General features: G+C 34.7%; 2 long non-coding RNA genes across 2 annotated transcripts; one reads left to right on the forward strand and one right to left on the reverse strand.

Moving 5' to 3' along the window:
- The first annotated feature begins 6,957 nt into the window (after positions 1–6,957).
- LOC135207507 (uncharacterized) lies at positions 6,958–12,811 on the forward strand. Its single transcript, XR_010312980.1, has 5 exons — positions 6,958–7,114; positions 8,159–8,275; positions 8,658–8,795; positions 11,553–11,624; positions 12,152–12,811. It is a non-coding gene; the product is annotated as an uncharacterized LOC135207507 (long non-coding RNA).
- A 143-nt stretch (positions 12,812–12,954) lies between these two features.
- LOC135207508 (uncharacterized) lies at positions 12,955–19,337 on the reverse strand. The gene is made up of 3 exons (XR_010312981.1): positions 19,200–19,337; positions 14,138–14,222; positions 12,955–13,569 (listed from the first exon to the last, which is right to left on the reverse strand). It is a non-coding gene; the product is annotated as an uncharacterized LOC135207508 (long non-coding RNA).
- Positions 19,338–20,438: the final 1,101 nt, after the last annotated feature.

A 20,438-nucleotide genomic window follows, 5' to 3' on the forward strand; every position in this document is an offset into this window, starting at 1 on the left:
TAAAATTTAATTATATTTCAATAAATATACCCTTATATCAATATATACAAAGTATGTCAAAAGTAAACATGAACTAAACTAGGATCACAGCATCAAAGAAAATAGACGATAAGCGACACGCTGCATTGGAGCCATCAGCAAGGCAATACGGTACAAGCGAGATGTAGGGGACCATTATCCTTACAGTAATTAGACAAGAGAGGGATTCTGTAAATACATTAATACTGCATCATTAACTTAAATTTATATAATTATATAATAACAGACTAAAGACTAAAATGAAATAACAGACTAAAGACTAAAATGAAATTTAAACAAACCACAATAGAGGCTTACAAGTCTGTCAGTGGAGGGCTGCTTTGGTCGTTATCTGTCAGGATTTTACACATTCACTCTATACCCCTGATGATAAGAACACCAACCACCCAAAGATACAAAACTGAAAGTTACTGACAACTTCCGACACCACCATTTATTGACAAATTTGTTCAAGGCTTCTTAAGACAATACTTCGACAATACCCCATGCCAAGAAAGAACAAACTTTAAATACAAACTAAAATAATCTACAACATATCAGCCCCAATATTTTCTGATCCTTTTATATACTGTGCATGAAAAGAAAAGTTTTAAACTCAATGCCCATCTCAGTAACCTGTCATTCTTATCCTTCAGGTAAATGGTCTGTTTGAAGAATAATCTTTCCATACAGGTACTCCTTGAATCTTTGTATTGCCCAAACTATGGCAAAACACACTTTTCTATGGATTTTTCAGTTACAGAAAATTTCTTACTACCGTAACAGACTGATTTCAGGATACCAACAGCTTCCTGTAACAACAGCACCCATTCCATCATTTGAAGCATCAGTCCTTAAAAAGAAAGTCTTATTAACATCAGGCAACATTAAAATTGGGTGATCAGAAATACATAGTTAAAGCTCTTTGAAACACTTAATTTGTTCATTTGACCATTTTAAAATATTCTTGCTTCTCTTTTTTAGTAGATTTGTCATAGGAGCAGAAACAGTAGAAAAACCAGGGATAAACCTATTGTAAAATCCCACAGTTCCCATAAAGGATATCTGTTGCTTTTTGGTTGATGGCAAAGGCATGTCTGTTATATCTTTAATCCTATTATCTAAAGGACTCAATACATTTCTACCTATTGAAAATCCCAAATACTTTAAGTTTTCAAAAGCAAAGAAGCATTTACTTGGACTACGGTTAATCCTTGTTACCTTAACCTTAACATAACAGTTTTAATATGTTTTTGGTGATCAACAAAGTTACAAGAATGAATAACTTATCAAATAACTAGTATTAGATAAACCTGAAAGGACTTTGCGCATTAGTCACACAGAAGTTGACAGGCGGTTTTTAAACCAAAAGGCATTCTCTTGAACTGCATTAAACCATACTTTGTACCAAAAGCAGTATATTTCTTTGAATCTAAAGCCATTGGGACTTGCCAGTAACCCTCACATAAATTAGTTCAGAAAAGAAAAACTTACCAGAAAATTCATGCAAAGATTGTTATACTTGGCATTGGTTCAGCATCAAATAGAGTTATGGAGTTTAGTTCTCTGAAATCTATGCATAAGCGCCAGGAGTCTTATCAACTTTCCTAACAAGCACTACTGGTGAACAATAAGGAGATTTAGAAGGTTCAATCACATCCAAATCAATCATTTTATCAACTTCCTCATTGAAGGATTCTACCAAGTTGATAGTTATTGGGTAGTTCTTACACTGGAATGGAATGTCTGAACTTATAACTATACAGTGTTAAAGGGTTTTAGTAACACCTGGTTGGTCACAGATTAAATCATTAAAGATTTGTAACAAACAATGTAACTCATATCTGCAAATCATTAATATTTGGGTTTTTATGTACAGTGCTAGGTTTCTTTTCACAGAAGTCAATATTTCCTATGCCACAATAGTCTTCTGGAACATCACTGACATTACTCGCCACTCTACAAAACAATCTATCACAAGAACCTCTAGCAACAATTTCCTGAAAAATTGTAACCTCATTTCTCCTATAATAACGTTTTATCATTAGTATGATATAACTTAGTAGGTTTCCCTTCTCTCACAAAATAGTCTACTCCATTGTTGTGGCAATCATCAATAACATAAGGACCTTTCGATTGCATCAGAAATTTATTAGAATTTGTCGGAAGCATAACAAGAACTTCATCTCCCTTATTCAATTTCCTGGGTTTAGCTTTCCTATCAAAGTACTCCTTATATCTAACTGAACTTCTGCATTAGATAGAGCTAAATTGCAGGAAATGGCAAGAATAGCAGTAAGGTCTATGATATACTGATAAGTTATTTTAACATTGTCCTCAACCATGTCATTAGTAATTAATTCATGCAAAATTGTCATGGGACCTCTCACAGAGCGTCCATACAGAAGTTCAAATGGGCTAAATTTTAAACTATCATTAGGTATTTCACGATACGCAAATAACACTACTGGTACATATCTATCCCATTCCGACGGGTTTTCCATACAAACTTTCTTAAGCATCCTCTTTAGGACACTACTTAATCTCTCTACAGTTACGTTGCAAGCAGCATGGTAAGGACTAGTGTCCAAAGCTTTAATGGAAAGTAGTATATGAACTTCAGACATTATATCAGATTTAAATTGGTTACCTCGGTCACTCAAAAATTCTCGTGGAATCCTTACTCTACAGAAAACTTCAACTAGACTTTCAGCAATGGTAATGGTATCAATATTGCGTAATGGTATAGCCTCAGGATAACTGGTTGCTAAATCATTTATTGTTAAAATATATCTGTGACCACGACTGGAGACGTGACTAATAGGACCAACAATATCAATGGCTATCCGTGAAAAGGGTTCACCAATAACTGGCATCTTAGACATAGGTACCCTTTTAACTTTTGGACCAGTTTTCTGGTAAGAACGACATTAGCGACAAAACCTGGAAATATCTGCCCCAGCATTTGGCCAAAAAAACTTATGAAATATCCTAGCCATACTATCGTAACCATAGTTTTTCTTTATGAAAAATGACCGGACATTAAAGATTCATGGCCAAGTTTCATGATAGCCTCACGATACTTCAAAGGAACCAACAACAGTTTCCTTTCTAAATCTTCCGGGTTTTTACTTTTAGCACAAACTAATATCAAAACCTTTATTTCTATATATCTTACGACTCTATTCCTGCAAGATACTTCTTCCTTTGGTTCTACACACTTTCTTATCTTTTCTAAAGACTGGCATGAACGTTGAGCAATAGCAAATTCTAAACTATTTATTGACATATAGGGGACACTAAAGGTAAAACAGGTTTAGCTAATTTCAACTGTTGCACTCTAGTTGTAACATTAACGACATTATGAGGTCTCATTCCTGAATCACCTTTTATCATATCAAGGCCTTCTGACATTTTCTTTTAAACCTGGAATTAAACCAATCAACACTTCTTCACACTTCATTGGTGCTACTACCGCATTGACTTTTCCAGAGAAGAATTTAGATTTAGTGTTTCACTTAATACGTCGTAATAGATAGGAATGCCAAGAAAATTATAAACTTTAGTAGTCTTCCCTAGTTTGTAATGTTTTAGAAGCAAGTCTAACTAAAACTGTATTACAGCCTGTATCCAATACAATTTCAGCAGGGACACCAAAGACCTTGCCACTAAAACCAGTTAAACAATCCAAATGTTTCTCTTCCCTAGCTAAAGCAACACTAATTTTAGGAACTTCAGTGTGTTTTGTACCTTTATCTTTATAAAAATTTCTTGGATTATCTGGGCAATTTGGTTTAATATGAAACTTAACATTAGGTGTATCTCCTATGAAACTTAACATTAGGTGTATCTCCTATGCTTTTGGTATCTAACTTTCTCAACAAATGTCCTAGATTTTGTCTTTTTAGATTTAGTAACACCGTGAGCAATCATATAACGATCAGCTGACATTGCCATTTCGTAGGCGTCTACAAACTTTTTCCAAAAGAAATTCCCGCAACTCCTTGGAACTATTTCCTAGTACCTGATCCATCACCATAAAATCACAAACTCCTTCAAAAGTTTCAGATACTTTTGATAACTCTAGCCACCTATCAAAATACAGACTCATTCGACAAATGTAACTCTCGCCACTTTCTAAAGTACTTTCCCTAATTTTTTTTTTATATGCATTAGGATTAACATAAAAATTCTTTAACAGTGCAAGTTTCAACTCTTCATAATTGTTAGCAATATCAGGAGAGATTGCATTATGCTTTCAAGGCTCTGCCACGCAATAGGGTGCCTAATAACAGGATCATCATCCTTGTCCCAATTATAAAACACTGCAAGTTTTTCAAACCTTTGTACGTAGGTATCTATCTCGTCTACATCCTCATTAAAAGAGGGAATTTTAGGTAGCGACTTAAAAAACTTAGTTTCTTCTGCAGAACCAACGGTATTGGCTTTAATCTTCACTAGCTCTATTTCATGTTATCTCTCTTCCTTTCTTTCATCCCTTTCCTTCTTCTCAGCCAATTAGTCTTCTTCTCCTATCCTCTTTCAGCTAACCTATCTTCCCTATCCAGAATAACTTTTAACTATTCCTTAACAAATAATGTAGCTTCCTCACCAGTTAAACCTAGCTGAATAGCCTTATCAAAAGACATTAATATCCATAGCCAATGATGTAAATTTTTTACAGTTACTCTAAATAAATTCAAAATTACACTTATTAGCCTAGAGTTTATTTACTACTCAGAATACAACAATATTAATATTAAGCTTAATCACAAGTAACTTCACTATAGATCAAAATTTACGATCAACTGTGACTAGTCTGGATACTAGGACCATCACTGCCACTTTAATTTCTATACTATCACAGTACTATCTAATTATATTAACATAAAAGGAAATCTCACGGGGCATATTCAAGATTAGATTAGATTAGATTATAAAATTTTTGGCACATAGCCAAGCGCCGGAGCCGAGGGGCCATTCAGCGCATATATATCTTTAAGAATAAAAGTCACTGTCGTACAAACAAACATACACACAACCGATCTAACATACAAATCATTCATTCATAAAAACCAAACAAGAAACCTAAAACATTTAAGAGAAAATTAAAATTCATAAAAAAGACCAATATTTTTTAAAAAGGGTCATATTCAACATCAGACTAAAACACCGGAGCATTAACATACAACGAACTCCTAACAAGTTTCAAGATCCTTTGACCAAGTTTAAGAGAGTATCGTAGAAAAACAACGTTGTTGTCCCATTCCTGCATGAAAACACGCCCGTTCCTTACACAACCAACTACAGAGTCAACGAAGAAATCTGTCCTTACAAAAACTTTCGAACAACCACTAACACCAACAATGACCATAACGAAGTCACCTCTTAATTACCAATTTCCATCCTTGTAATAAGAGTGAAAATGTAAAAGTTACCTTACCTTAAGTATGATTCAAAGTCTTACACTCAAGCAGCCGTCACACCTTACCGTTACAGGGTTTCCTAAATATGTCGTCGTATAAGGGTTCGATTTTATGACTACATGAAAAACAAAATTAACAGAATTAATCTAAAGACATCCTACTCACTGCGCCACTTGTCAAGATTTTAGTCTAATGAGATCTTAATAATTTACCTTGGCTCTTGATGGGCATTTACATAGGTTCAATCGGATGTCAATTAGCGGATGTCAATTACAATACAAAATAAAATTTAACAATTATATTTCAACAAATATACCCTTACATCAATATATAAAAGATATGTCAAATTAAATATGAACTAAACAAGGATCACAGCATTAAAGAAAATAGACGATAAGTGACACGCTGCATTGGAGCAGACATCAGTAAGGCAATACGGTACAAGTGAGATGTAGGGGACCATTATCCTTACAGTAATTAGACAAGAGAGAGGGATTCTGAAAATACATTAATACTGCATCAGAACCCCTATCGTTAACTTAAATTTATGTACTTATATAATAACAGACTACAGACTAAACAAATGAAATGTTAACAAAACACAATAGAAGCTTACAAGTCGGTCAGTGGAGGGTTACTTTGGTAGTTATCTGTCAGGATTTTACAGATTCACTCTATACCCCTGATGATATTAAGAACACCAACCACCCAAGGATACAAAACTGAAAGTTACTGACACCTTCCGACAACGCCATCTATTGACAAGTTTGTTCATGGCTTCTTAAGACAATACTTCGACAAATAGAAATGTTCAATATACTTAACTTTGGGTTACAATTGCAATCAAACGTACAAAGTAACAGTTTTTGGCTTTTGGGAACATTTTTCAGGAAACTCAGTTCCTTATTTTAAAAAGAGATTGCAATAGAATGCAATGTCCTATTGCCCTCATTTCACCCTGTATATAAACTAAAGCCTTCGAGCCCAGGAACGTTTTTGGATATATACTTTTGATATTATGAGGAAATTTCCTGTGTTAATACAATTTCCATATAAGTCCTTCCAACATCTTGTTTTATTTAGGTACAAAAAATAATGAGACGGTTACGTATAATAAAAGAATATTTGCCTTTTGTGTTGAAAACATGTAACATCAGAGAAAGACGAACCCTCGATCTCGAGGAAGGGAGAATGGGAGATTTTAATCGTCGGTTAAATGTAACAGAATATTCGTTTTCGATAAAACGGAGTTTTTAGCTGCGTAAATCTTTAGTGAGAAAGGAAAGTTATTTCCTTTTCCATTCCGCGAATAAAGCAAACATAGATATCAAAAGGATTTCATGTTTCAATCAAATGAGCAGATAGTTATTTCAGCATGAATGCTTTCTTGTGTCTTGTTTGCAACTTATTATTTCTCCAACAGATGGCGGTGTGTCACTCGCTATGATACAACGTCTTTTGGAACGCACGTCTTCATAATACTCCTTGTTTTCACCAACCAATCAGGAGCTGTTTTCTCCTCCTCCTTGGAGATGGAGTGACACGGTGGTCCCTGATTGGCTGGAGGCTGGTGAAGGTGTTCAGTGTGTATAGAGAGGCTGTACTGTTGGTTTCACGTTAAACGTTTGGTGGATTTCTGTTGTCTCCTGTTTTTATCGTTTTATGGAAAAGTAAGTCCATTTTTTGATGTTGGTAATATTGTGAAAATCTGATGGTTATAATAGCTGCACGGTACCAACTTGAAAAATCACTCTCTTGCAATTTGAGGAGTGTGGGAGGGCGCTCCTGACATTAATTTTTCCGGTCTGTTTAGAAGTTGCTGGTTCCTTATTACTTGCTCCTCTGTCTTACTCTTAGCAAAAATGCTACAATATTCATTGGACCATTGGCTACAGTTAATTCGGTGGCGGAAATTAACTTCATCATAGAAGTAACGTCACTTGGGCATCTCCTAGGACTGTAATTGCAATGAGATTGTGGAATTGGGACTAGGTATGAAATAATGAAGTATGTTAAATGCAACTTGGTTTGGGAATTGGCACTGAATTTGAAATGGACTATGCTAAAGGCAACTTGATTTCTTAAGAGCTTGTACTAGTGAAACTGACTATCTGGACTAGTTATAAGTACATATTTTATTATTTGTTTAATTCCTAAACCATGACCAGTTTGTGGCAATGGTTACCAAATTGGATCCCTAATCTAACTTGGCATACAATATCCTAGCCGACCGGGAATCATAAATTTTCTGAGTATTAAAATTATTATCACATAAAGTATTGTGACTAGTATTTCGTGTCCTACCTGATGGTGGGTTTATTCCCCATCTTAAACCACCCAACTTGCTTCTAGTTAATACTTCGTTTACCTTATGTCTAGGTCTTGGAAGATCTTATTTAAACCTGGTGTACTTGCTTAATGCAATGAGATATTTGAAGAGAATATACTATAATAGTAACTTTAGTTATCAGAATTTAGCTAAACTCTTGGATTCCATTATTTAACATGACTTATGACTACTTTTAATTGCTGGAAGTATCAGGGCAACGTTGCAATACATTTGATTAATGTTTACTGGTTATATGCAAATTAGCATGCGAATAAGGCATAGACGTGTGAAAAGTGTGAAATCAGTTTTCCCCGAGTTAAAAATCCTTATTTAATTTAATTGTAAAAAATGAACTTGTGAATTAAGACTGCTTCTCCCTCTCCAGGTTGACAAGTTGTCTCCAAGGCAGACTTGACACAAAGCCCATAAAAGTGGATGCTACTGATTATGGTGAAGTATTGGGTCATCTGTTATCTTCGCTGTTTTCTCTCTATTAATTGTGGTACAGTATTCATAATCTCCAATTCTTCAGTATTTGAGAATTTTTTGGCTGGATTTTAATCCTTGGTAAAATATATTTGTGTAAACTGGAACAATTCTATAATGATCGATTCAGCATGATATAACACATTTTAGATTGTAAGAGTTCAATGTTGAAAGCATATATGAAACAATACGTATAAATTATGCTTTTAAATAAAAAAAAATCAATATTAGTAAATTGGAGCACATTCAATTTATGATCGATTTTGCTTGATGTAACGTCGTAGATTGTAGACTTTACAATTAAAAGCTTTCATTACACAATTCCTATGAATTATGATATGATAAAAAAATAGAAATATTAGAAGAAATTAAAGTTCTCATACAATAATATCTTTCAGGTTTAAGTTCACAGTTAAAAGGCACATGACAGAAAGACCAGAAAAAGGGATAATGTTGGTAAAGTGAAGAATTGTTAACATTTCTTGAAAGTACGTGACTTCTTCCATGTGTCCTGGTGTTCTACTGTTAATTTGTAGGTGAGGAATTAAAAGTTTTCCAAATAGCAGTCACTGGTTCGTTGCCAAGGATCATGGCAGAATATGAATCGGTGTTTAGATTTCTCATATTTGTAAAGTTTAAGTGTTCTACTGCTCCTAGATGTTTCCCCCTTAGGGGATTAGTGCCATCAGTGTACCTCATGCAATGCACTTTAGGCATTATTTACGGATCTTTGCAGTACCCCTTCGGTCCCTAGCTGCAACTACATTCATTCCTTTTACTGTAACTCTGCTCATATTCTCTTTATTCTATCTTAACATCCACTTCTAACAATTGTTTCATGGTCCAACTGCGATGGTTTTTCATCCTGTTACAGCTTTGGAACCTTTTTACTGTCAATTTCCGTTACAGTGCTGAATGACCTCATAGATCTCAGCGTTAGGTCTTTGACCTGTACCCCGTATTCTATTTATCTAGACATTAGTTAATTTATGGAAGCTATCTAGGTTTTATAAGAGTTTCCTATATTCATGAGACATTGCCAATTAAGTTCTATGGGGGTATATCAAACCAAAATTTTCTAGTCTTCTTCAAATTTTTGCCCACTTGGATGGGAGACCTCATGCCTTTGTCCTTGATTTGCTTCTGTCCTTTAGCTCATTTATTATGCTTACTAAATTCCCAACCAGTATGTTGTGGCCTCCAGGAGTGTCTCGTGGTCTTGTCTAATGCCTCTACTGTAGATTATTGAATACTGCTAGGACTACTGTAGATTATTGAATACTGCTAGGACTAGAGTGTTTGTGCATAGGCTACAAAAGTGCCAGTCTTGGGCTGCTTTCCTAAACAACATACATTACATACATCCACCCAAAGACTATTGTGACTTCCTGGGAGGAGGAAAAAAAAAAAAAAACTTCTGGGACGAATTTTGAAAGGGACATGATTTTTCTGACCAGATCAGGTTAATAGCATCATTTAAGTTAACAGTGGCTATTGAGGCTTTATCCTTAATTCTGAGGTTTTCTGGCAGGTTAATAGCAACATTTTGTTGCATTTGCAGTGATCTATTAAGGTTCTGTCCTTAATTTCCAGTGAGGTTTCTGGCCAGATCAGGTTAAAACCAGCACTTTATAGCATAAGTTGGTATTAAGGTTTTGTCCTTAACTCTCAGTAACGTGTCTGGCCAGATCAAGTTAAAACCAGAATTTAGCATTATAAGTTGGTATTAAGGTTTTGTTCTTAATTCTGAGGTGTTTCTGGCCAGATCAGGTTAAAACCAGCATTTTATAGCATTATAAGTTGGTATTAAGGTTTTGTCCTTAACTCTCAGTAAGGTTTTCTGGGCAGATCAGGTTGAAACCAGCGTTTTATGGTATTAGCAGTGGCTATTAAGACTTTGCCCTTAATTATCAGTAAAGTTTTCTGGTCAGGTTAACAGCAGCATCTTAAAGCATTAGCAATGACTATATCAAGTCTTGAACTGAATTTTCAGCGTGGTATGACTCAAAGTGTGGGCTGTATTTCGTTGTTTCTCTTATTAGGCAGGAGTGTAGTTAATTTGCGTTTATCATTTTTTATTTTTTAAAGTCTTTCTGCAAGTCATTCCGATTTTTGTAGTTAAGGTCTCCTTCCATATTCATGGGCTCTGGTATGACAGACCAGATATTGGTTGATATAACATTTTTTACGAAACAGGAGTTGCATAGCAACAGGAGTTGCATAGCAACAGGAGTTGCATAGCAACAGGAGTTGCATAGCAACAGGAGTTGCATAGCAACAGGAGTTGCATAGCAACAGGAGTTGCATAGCAACAGGAGTTGCATAGCAACAGGAGTTGCATAGCAACAGGAGTTGCATAGCAACAGGAGTTGCATAGCTACAGGAGTTGCATTATAAGGCAACAGCGAGTTGCATAGGCAACAGGATTGCATTGAGCAACGGAGCTGCATAGCAACAGGAGTTGGCACATAGCAAAAAGGAAGTTGCTAGCAACAGGAGTTGCATAGCTACAGGAGTTGCATAGCTACAGGAGTTGCATAGCTACAGGAGTTGCATAGCTACAGGAGTTGCATAGCAACCAGGTAGTTTGCATAGCAACAGGAGTTGGATACTAGCTTACAGGAGTTGATAGCAACAGGAGTTCTGCATAAGCAACAGGAGTTGCATTAGCAAACAGGAGTTGCATAGCAAAAGGAGTTGCAATTTAGCAACAGGAGTTGCATAGCAAAGACAGGAGTTGCATAGCAACAGGAGTTGCCATAGCAACAGAGTTTGCATAGCACAGGAGTTAGCATAGCTAGCTACAGGAGTATGGCATAGCACAGGAGTTGCATAGCAACAGGAGTTGCATAGCAACAGGAGTTGCATAGCAACAGGAGTTGCATAGCAACAGGAGTTGCATAGCTACAGGAGTTGCATAGCTACAGGAGTTGCATAGCTACAGGAGTTGCATAGCTACAGGAGTTGCATAGCTACAGGAGTTGCATATAGATAGAAACAGGAGTTGTATAGCTACAGGAGTTGTATATAGATAGAAACAGAGTTGTATATAAGGTATTAAGACAGTCAAGATATGGGCAGGGAAAGTTGAAACTTAATAGTAAAGTGTCTGATATGAAAATTGTTAGGGGTTCACGTAAAGTAAAACTTTTAAACTTCAAAACTCAATCAAATGCAATCATAAATTCAAGAAGTGTTTCGCACGCTTATTTTGATAAACAAAACCAACGTAAAATATTTCTTTGTAAGTAACATTTAGAAATTCTCGTTACTGAAAGATGCTTATTTTTCAGGAAAGATATTCGGCGTAAGAGGGGGAATCAAAGGAAAATGTCTACAGCAAACATTCATGAAATGTGAGCATGGTAGGTTTACACCAAGTGTTTAACTTTCAATAATTTTATCTAAACTTTGCTTAATTTTTTTTACTTAAGTGTTTTAAACTTTATTTAAATAGAAAAAATTAAAACTTTAATTCAAACAGAAGAATGTTTAAAATATAAAGTTTCTTTCAAACAGAAGAAAGTTTAAATATAAATTTTTTTGAAGAAACTATTTTTATACAATGAAAATCCGTTTATAAAATTTGTTTTGAAAGCTTTTTTGAGAAGACCATTTTATGCAGACAATTTTTTAAATCTTTTACAACTGCGCTATTTTCTAGAGGGATAAGGTAACTGCTGTTTTTCTCAAAGGTTATTTTTTAGTCAACTAATTTTCTCTGAGGGTATAGGGGTATAGAGTAAACTTTTTCTTTAAGGATATTTTTTAAAGTACACTATTATTGACATCTTTTGCAATTGCTTGAAACTGGTGTTGTGGTGGTGGTAAATTAAATTGCTGTTGATAGAATGTTTCTATTTTGAAGTGTTTTCTATTATACTCTTACAAGTTTGGCGGAAGAAAAGGTACGAAGAAAAGGTACGAAGAAAGGACTACAACAAGACATACGTGGAGAAGAGTCAAGTACTGAGAGCACAGAGAGATAAAGAAAAGCCAAATTTTGAAAGAGGGGGAATGCGAAGGTTTTTTTCTAGCCAAGTTGAAAGGGGGCGACGAGAGAATGTGTCAGCTGGAGTGAAAGGGGAAGTGTCAAGTATTAACGATTGGCCGAGAGAGAAAGATGAAGTAGAAGTAAAGCTAAGTCAGTAAGAGGAAGGGGAAGTTGACAAGTTTATTTCAGCAGTTTCTATAAACTACAGTAGACAAAAACTATAGTCTCAAAGATGTATGAATGGAGTAGGAGTTTAAAAATAGATGAATAGTAGTCGGAAACTAATCAAAACCTACCTTTCCTAGGAGCGTTGTGTTCCACTTAACTATGGAATATGTATATAACAAGTTTATAATTATTCTGCTATCTATTTATAGTAAATTTTATTACTGACCTGCAGGTAAAATCTACCAGTAGGGTTGAAAATTAAAAGTTTAACGAACCAAGATTTCCTGATTTGTGTATGTAATCATTTTATCGAAGAAGAAACTGCAATAATATTTGAAGTCTATTAATAATGAAATTGAATTTTTTAATAAAAATCATGCTATAAATAAATTGCTTATGACGTGTCCTTTTATAATATACTATAAATAAATTGCTTATAACGTGCCCTTTTATAATATATACGATTGTTCTCTTTTCCTGTTAGTTTATCATCATCTCCGCCTTACCCTTCTTTCTTGGTTGCCCTCCTGTATATTAAATAAATTGCTTATGACGTACCCTTTTATAATATATACGATTGTTGTCTTTTCCTGTTAGTTTATCATCTTCTCCGCCTTACCCTTCTTTCTTGGTTGCCCTCCTGTATATTAACTCATTCCGTAGATTTTAAAGCTGCACGCCGTACATATTCCGTCGGCATGATTTTCGTCTCGTCTAAATTCTTCAATTCCTCAGCACTTTTGTAAGGTCTTGTTTGACTACAGCTCTCTCCTCTTCACTCTATATATCTAACTACTCTTGATACTCTAATATCAGCTCAGAACTATTTAACACTGCGTATTCGGCTTCTCATCCAGCTTCTCATCCAACTTCCTGTACTTGTAAATTCTTCAGTTTATTTCAGAGCTCTTCACTCCACCTGGGTATTACAAAGTCTCGTCTGCAGCTGTTAGTAATCTATGCCTTCTCCAACCCTATGCTCTTCGTTTGTTGAATATGTCTTTTCCAGTCATAGGATCCAAGTTAATAAATAGTCTATTACTTCTCCAGCCCTAAGCTCTTTCACTGCTCGTCATTGGTTCGCCTTAAGTCCTAATAATACAGTACATAGTCGCATAATGTGAACATCATTCATTTCACGCCATCACCTGTAATGACATGAAAAGCCGACATTAGAAATTTTTTGTTCCAACTGCAAAAATAAATTTGAAATTTTTTAATGGACTGTGAATTCAAGGAAGAGTATTTTTTTTTTTTTTTACTTTGTTCCAACTGCAAAAATAGAATTGTCTGAATATCTTTAATACTTTGTTCAAACTGCAAAAATAGAATTGTCTGAATATCTTTAATACAGACTCTGAATACCTTTGTATTAACTATAAATTCAATTTTTTAAAAAAAATTTTAAAATTTTTTTAATATTGTTCCAACTGAAAAATAAAATTATCTGAATATTTTGAATAAGAACCGTAAAAGCAAGGAAAAGCATTCTTTAAACTATCTTTTAACAACAGTTTTCTTAAAAACTCAAATTTCAACTGCCCATAAACGCTCAAGTTACCAGAGATCAATGAAATAAAAGTGCCAAACAAAAATATATCTTACGCTATGAACAAATATAGTTAATAAACTCAAAATTAAACAAAGCCACATTGAATCGGATTTTAATATATTAAAAAAAACTTCGAAAGTTTGTAGGAAGAATCTTTCACTGACCAACTAGTGGTCACAACTTCGAAAGCCATCGATGAACTTCCACACAGACACTGTTAGATGAATCATGTCGCCGATGCGTCCATATCTGCAAATGGCATAAATTTTCATGAAGTGCATTCGGTACTTTATACCTATGTTAAATGCTATATCCCTAAACACTTGCTCTAAAAGGAATTGTTGGGCTTACCTAATGGAATTTACAATAATCCAAATGTCCAGCTACCCAGTATGCATATGATTGTTAGGTACCATTGCTTTTTACTTAAAAATAAGTGTTCGAAGCTGACAAATATGTTCTGAAAGGGGTAATATATCCTTTTCTCAAAATTAAGCTAAAAGTTATGTCGTGAAAGGTACATCCCAGTGTTATGAAACTTTCTAAAAATTAAGCAGTTTAAAAGTCATTCAAAAATTAACGACATGCACTGCACTTGGAAATTTAAACGCTATCTGTACAGCTATCTTAAATATGAAGCACTAAAAATGCTCGAAGGTATTATTATTGGTAGTATTTCATTGGAAACACGTAAAAAAAAAAAAAAAAAAAAAAAAAATGAACTATCATACAACCACCCATGTCTGGCGAGGATCGGACAAGTGTTTGACTTCATGTTGACGCTTGTATTGTAAAGCTTTGTCCTCCGTCTAACGGTAAACGTGTCATAAGCAAATTGTTACCACGTATTTTCCACGTCAATTTCGAGATCTGTAGCATCACTCAGGGAAAAAGTAAGTGTCCCGTTTGCAGCTTTCCTGAAATGGGGAGAATTGAAGCTAGAAAAAACGCAATATAAAAAAATCTAAAACAGACTGAACGGTTGATAACTAATTTCCCCGAGGCGTTGCCGTAGATTAGTGGTACAGTAGAGGGCCACTAAAATTTTTGAAAGGGTTTCTGGTATAAAGTGTGGAGGACGATTCCTATATTGTGGTTATAAGAGTGAGAAATTGTCACGAAACCTTGCAGAATGTGTAGCTCGTTTAAAGATTGACTGCCTTTTTTACTGAGGATTGTGGTTTGACTGTTGGTTGAAATTCAAGAATGTTTCCACTATCCTGGTAGCTAACAGAAACCGAAATAGTACAATGAACATCTTACTTGTACAACGTCTTTTCAGTCACCTCCTGAATGAAAACTGTCTTGCTTTATAAGCTTTTACTTAAATTTCCCCATTGATTAACATTTAAATGTTATGCAATATTTCCCTTTCATTTTCATTCCATCTTCTCTTCATCTAAGTTCAGTTTATTTTCTATTTCTTATTATATTTCCATGGCAGTCTTAAACGAGTCATCACCGTCAAACATTCGGATCATACCCAGTCTTCCTACATTCCGGATCATAACTAGTGTTCCCACATTCCAAGCAGTTGAGCTGGCCTGATATATAAGTAACAAATGGTTTGCTTTTTGTATGGTCTATATGAAAATATAGGAAGTGTTGGCAAACAATTTGATGGAAATTGCTGCTTTTTTGCAATTCTTGAGAGGTACAAAAATAGCTACTGTTCAAGTTTGGCACAATTCTCTCTGCGAGTAATGACAAGAGCAGGCAAGAATTTCAAATACGGGATAGTTCGGGATTTTCATAAAGTAATTCTTTTAAAAATGGGAAGACTTACTTGTCCTACATGTAAAAACTAGTAAACCTGATAAGCAATAATCGATGCAACCCTAGAAAAAAGATAATTTTGAAAAATAGCTTATTTAATTTACGCTCAAGCCTTGCAAAATTACCCCTGGCATGTACATTAAAACTAGGAAACTTGATATGCAATAATCCACGCAATCCTATAAAAAACTAAAAGATAATTTTTGAGAAATACCTTATTTAATTGAATGTCAACCTTGGAAATTTAACCTTTTTGGCATGTTCATTAAAACTAGTAACCCTGATATGCAATAATCCAAGCAATTAAAAAAATATATATTTTGTTGAAAAACACCCTATTTAATGAACACTCAACCTTGCAAAATAACTACTTTGGACTGTACATTAAAACTAGTCAACCTAATATGCAATAATCCAAATAACCCCACAAATGGGAGATAAATGTTTGTTGAAAAATACCTTAATTATTTTCGTTCAACCTTAAAAAATAAGCACTTTAATTAGCTCAGTTTAATTAGGCTTTCGTCACGTCTGTTTACAAAGACATTTTACCCTCTTTCATCTCAAGACTACAATGGAATCAAAATGACTGGTTTATATTTTAGACGGTATAATTGACAATTTTCTGGATTTCACAATGCACTACACACAATTCAGGAAGTTGAAAATCGCTAAATTAACGAAGGTTACGGCTAACTATCTTCATATATCACAGATTTAACCAAACTAAGTAGCTCACATAGTGTGAAGCAAATTAAAGAACTTATTCCTAATTTTTTGTCTCCAACTAAATTTGCTAATGAAGTCAACTGGATGGATACATCTACGGGCTGCTCTATGAGTAAAAGCCTGTGCTGGCATAAGGCCAGCTTAATCAGAAACAACGATGGAGACACTGAAAAGTCTGTTACAGTATACAATCAGCCTCTTCGCTTAAGAAATTACAGACCCCCCCCCCCCCCAAAAAAAAAAAAAAAAAAAAAAATCCCCGTAGTGAGGTGACCCATTCCTGTCGACAACTAAAATGAACAAATTTAACTTGTTCAAAAATTGAAAGGAAAATTTTCATGCTTTGGAAAGGTTTCTGGGAATATGACAAAGTTATCAGAAGTCATATCCGACAAGTGTTTCTAAAAGACCCCATTCTCCCAAATCAGGAGAAGCTGCAAGCAACACGAAATCAAGACATTAGCAGTTGCCGAGGTACTTTAAGAGTATCCTAATTGCTTCACTGGCACGATAGGTTACCAGGGCCTATTTCAGCAACAATCATCCATGCTAATTAAACCAAGGTGTCTTCGCACAATACACATTCTTGCTATGCAAAATGACACATTACACCTGAAGCTTTACACTGGTACAGTAGATTACCAGGGTTTATTTCAGCAACAATCATCTATGCTAAGCAACTCATGCTAATTGAAAGTAGGCGTCTTTGCACAATACACTTTTTTTTTTATATGCAAAATGACATTACACTTAAAGCTTTACACTGGTACAGTAGATTACCTGGGCTTATTTCAGCAACAATCGTCCTTGCTATATAACTCTTGCTAATTGAAACTAGATGTCTTTGCATAATACACTTTTTTGCTATGCAAAATTATACTCTACACCTAAAAATCTACACTTGCCCGCTAGAATACCAGAGCTTATTTCAAGAGAATCATCCATGCTCGGTAACCAATGCAAATTAAAACGCCAACAATGTTTTGCACAAAACACTTTTTTTGCTATACAAAATTATACAAATTACACCTAAAGTTCCACGCTGGTCCAGTAGAATACCAGGACTTTTTTTCAGCGACAAACATCCGTGTGATGCATAATACACTTTGCTATGTAAAATAATACACTACACCTAAAGCTCTCTATTGGTCCAATAGATTACTAGAGCTTATTTTAGCGTCAACCATACATGGTAAGTAACCCATGCAAATTAAAACCGACTTGGCACAGGTAGACACTTTGCACTGTTGAAAATGATGCACATTTTACACCTAAATCTCTACTCTGTTAGATTAACTTTTAATTTAACCATATTAAAGTTTGATAACGCACTCGTAAATGTTCTAAGATATTCAGCCAATTTTGATTGGATTTTCGTTATTTTAACTTCTAAATTTAATTTTGAAAAGCGCTTTTTACTTATACAACCATTACACAATTTACAAAAAGACAAACTCAACATTCTAAAACAAATTTCGAGCAGCTTTTTACTTTGTAAACGATTACACAATTTACAACCAAATACAAATGCAAAGTTGTACAATGCATAGGCCAAGAAACCTATTAGCAATCATTTAAGAAAAAATGGCCGTTAAGAGTAGCACAATTGTGTGTTCTCGACTGAACTAGTCTGCACAATTTTGGGATTCATACCAAGAGGAGAATCAGTGACGTACTCGAAAGCGGTTGATTACGTTAATTCAATTTTGTGGTGCAGATTCAATGATATTTAGACTTTGGATTACGTATGGGACGAAACGTTCTAGTGATTTAATAGCCATTAATACAACCATTTTACCTAGAACTAAGAAACATTACTGAAGCTCAAGTACCTTAAAGAAATGCAAAGTTTATGTAAAATCGTTAAATAGTCCGTGCAATTCCAGCAACTCGGTTATGGATACGAATATTGGCTACAAAAATTTATTACCACTAATTAAACTAAATATGCATATGTATTTGGTATTCCCTGTCTTTATATTCTAAGGCAGTCAGGTTGTAGGTTTGGTCAGCTCCTACGGCAAGGATAATTGCTCATAAGTTTAGGTCAATACTAAAACTCATTTCATCACAAGTTTTCAAAAATGCAGTAAAGATTTGACAAATCCATTAGTGTTCTCAGTCTTAATTTCGAACGGCAATCATTTTCGAGCTGCCATTATCGTGGTCAATTCGAGCCACCACACCAATGCATGTTATCTATACACTTTTATAAACATTAAACACCATTCTTGTTACTGGGAGTACATTAACTACCTGTTTTGATCATATTATGGGCCAAATTTGCCTTACCTGTTATCTTCATCCTCCGGTTTAAGAACACTAGCTTAACTGATCACGTGAATGCACACGCATCTTTACAATTCCCTGGGTAATTTACTGAACTGTCATGGACATTGATATTTCAAGTCTTATGCTGATATCTTTATGCTACTCCACTGAAATTTTTATAGCCGCATTTTTAGTTAATATAACCCCCCCCCCAAAAAAAAAAAAAAAAAAAAAAAAAAAAAAGCTTACTTGTGAATGGTCATCCATAGTTTCACAGTTACCTCTAAGGACAAACCCTAAGCACTTTCATAGTTTCAAGGTTAACTTTAAGGGCAAACCATCGGCACTTTCAGACCTCAAGATAAGACTTGGATACCATACCAATGAAAAAAAAAATCCACAAAACCTAAGAAAACCCTCAACCTCTCTCAAATCATAACACTTACATACCTCCAGGGAACACAAAAGAAGCCCGATATCTCCTAGAGTTCACCCACAGCAATTCACTAGCAAAATGTTTGACAGCTTTCGGTCACTTCCGAAGTCACTTTTCCAGAACACCACCTTACACCTTCAGGAGCCCCAGCCAATCACGTGTGTCCATCTCACTTCTTTCCTTTTAGAGGCTCCTGATTGGCTGAGAGGAGAAAAACAATGATCTCCGAAACGGTAAGGACGCTTCCAGAGATGTTACGTCATGGCAAAAGAAAAAAAATACAGGAAAAAATGACGTTTTAATAATTAAGTATTCCGGAAATATTCGCTTGATGAACATCACATATTTCTTTTAATGTGAAATATTTATTTTAGTGTTATCGGTTAAGTTGCTCTACTTGAGAGAAAAATGAAGGAAGGACAGAAATATTTCCATGTGAATTCATACAACTGAGATAGGGTCGAATGATACAAAATTCATTGCAGTAAATATATTATGACAAATGAATTCAACAAATACAGTATGCGAAATGAACACAATAAACGCATTGTGACAAATTAATACAATAAATATATTTAAAATCACAAACTTCAGTTTCATTGTAGCCCCACTGCCAGCAATAACATACACATGTGAAATTATTCAGCTTGTACCCTGCAATCAACAATCTTCTGGCTGACATCTCTTCAATCTTAATTTGACAGAATTATTATACGAGATGTTTAATGTTCAATGTGGAATTACTTATTCATTCTAGTCACTTATTTCCCTCTCTACGATTATTAACGCACGAATCTTCGTAATCAACACCTGAAATGAAATGAATACATAATTAGGTTTGAAAATATTATCACTTCTATGTAAATTTATGGAAATAACTTCTAATAGTTGTTCAGTTCTCGTGAGGTGCATAATCAAAGGAAAGGCTGTAATATAGTAAGAGCCAATTTATCTAGAAAAAAAAGAAGAAATATGACTTCCGCCCACAATTTATTTAGACATTATCCCAGTATATCATTAGCATAGTTATTGTTTTTACCTTTAGAAAAATTTATACTAATTCATTCGTTTCATAAGGCATAACAAGCCCATTAAACTACAGCAGTGCTCTCACACGACCAGCTCGAGATAGCCCTGCTAATGAAAAAAAATTATTAACACATTGTCTGAAATAACATTTAAAAAACAATATTGAAGTCTTATAATTACATAATATGATCACAGGATTTCCTAAAACTACCCTGCCCATAGAT

This window comes from Macrobrachium nipponense, chromosome 32 (assembly GCF_015104395.2).
Source record: "Macrobrachium nipponense isolate FS-2020 chromosome 32, ASM1510439v2, whole genome shotgun sequence".
NCBI lineage: Eukaryota > Metazoa > Arthropoda > Malacostraca > Decapoda > Palaemonidae > Macrobrachium > Macrobrachium nipponense.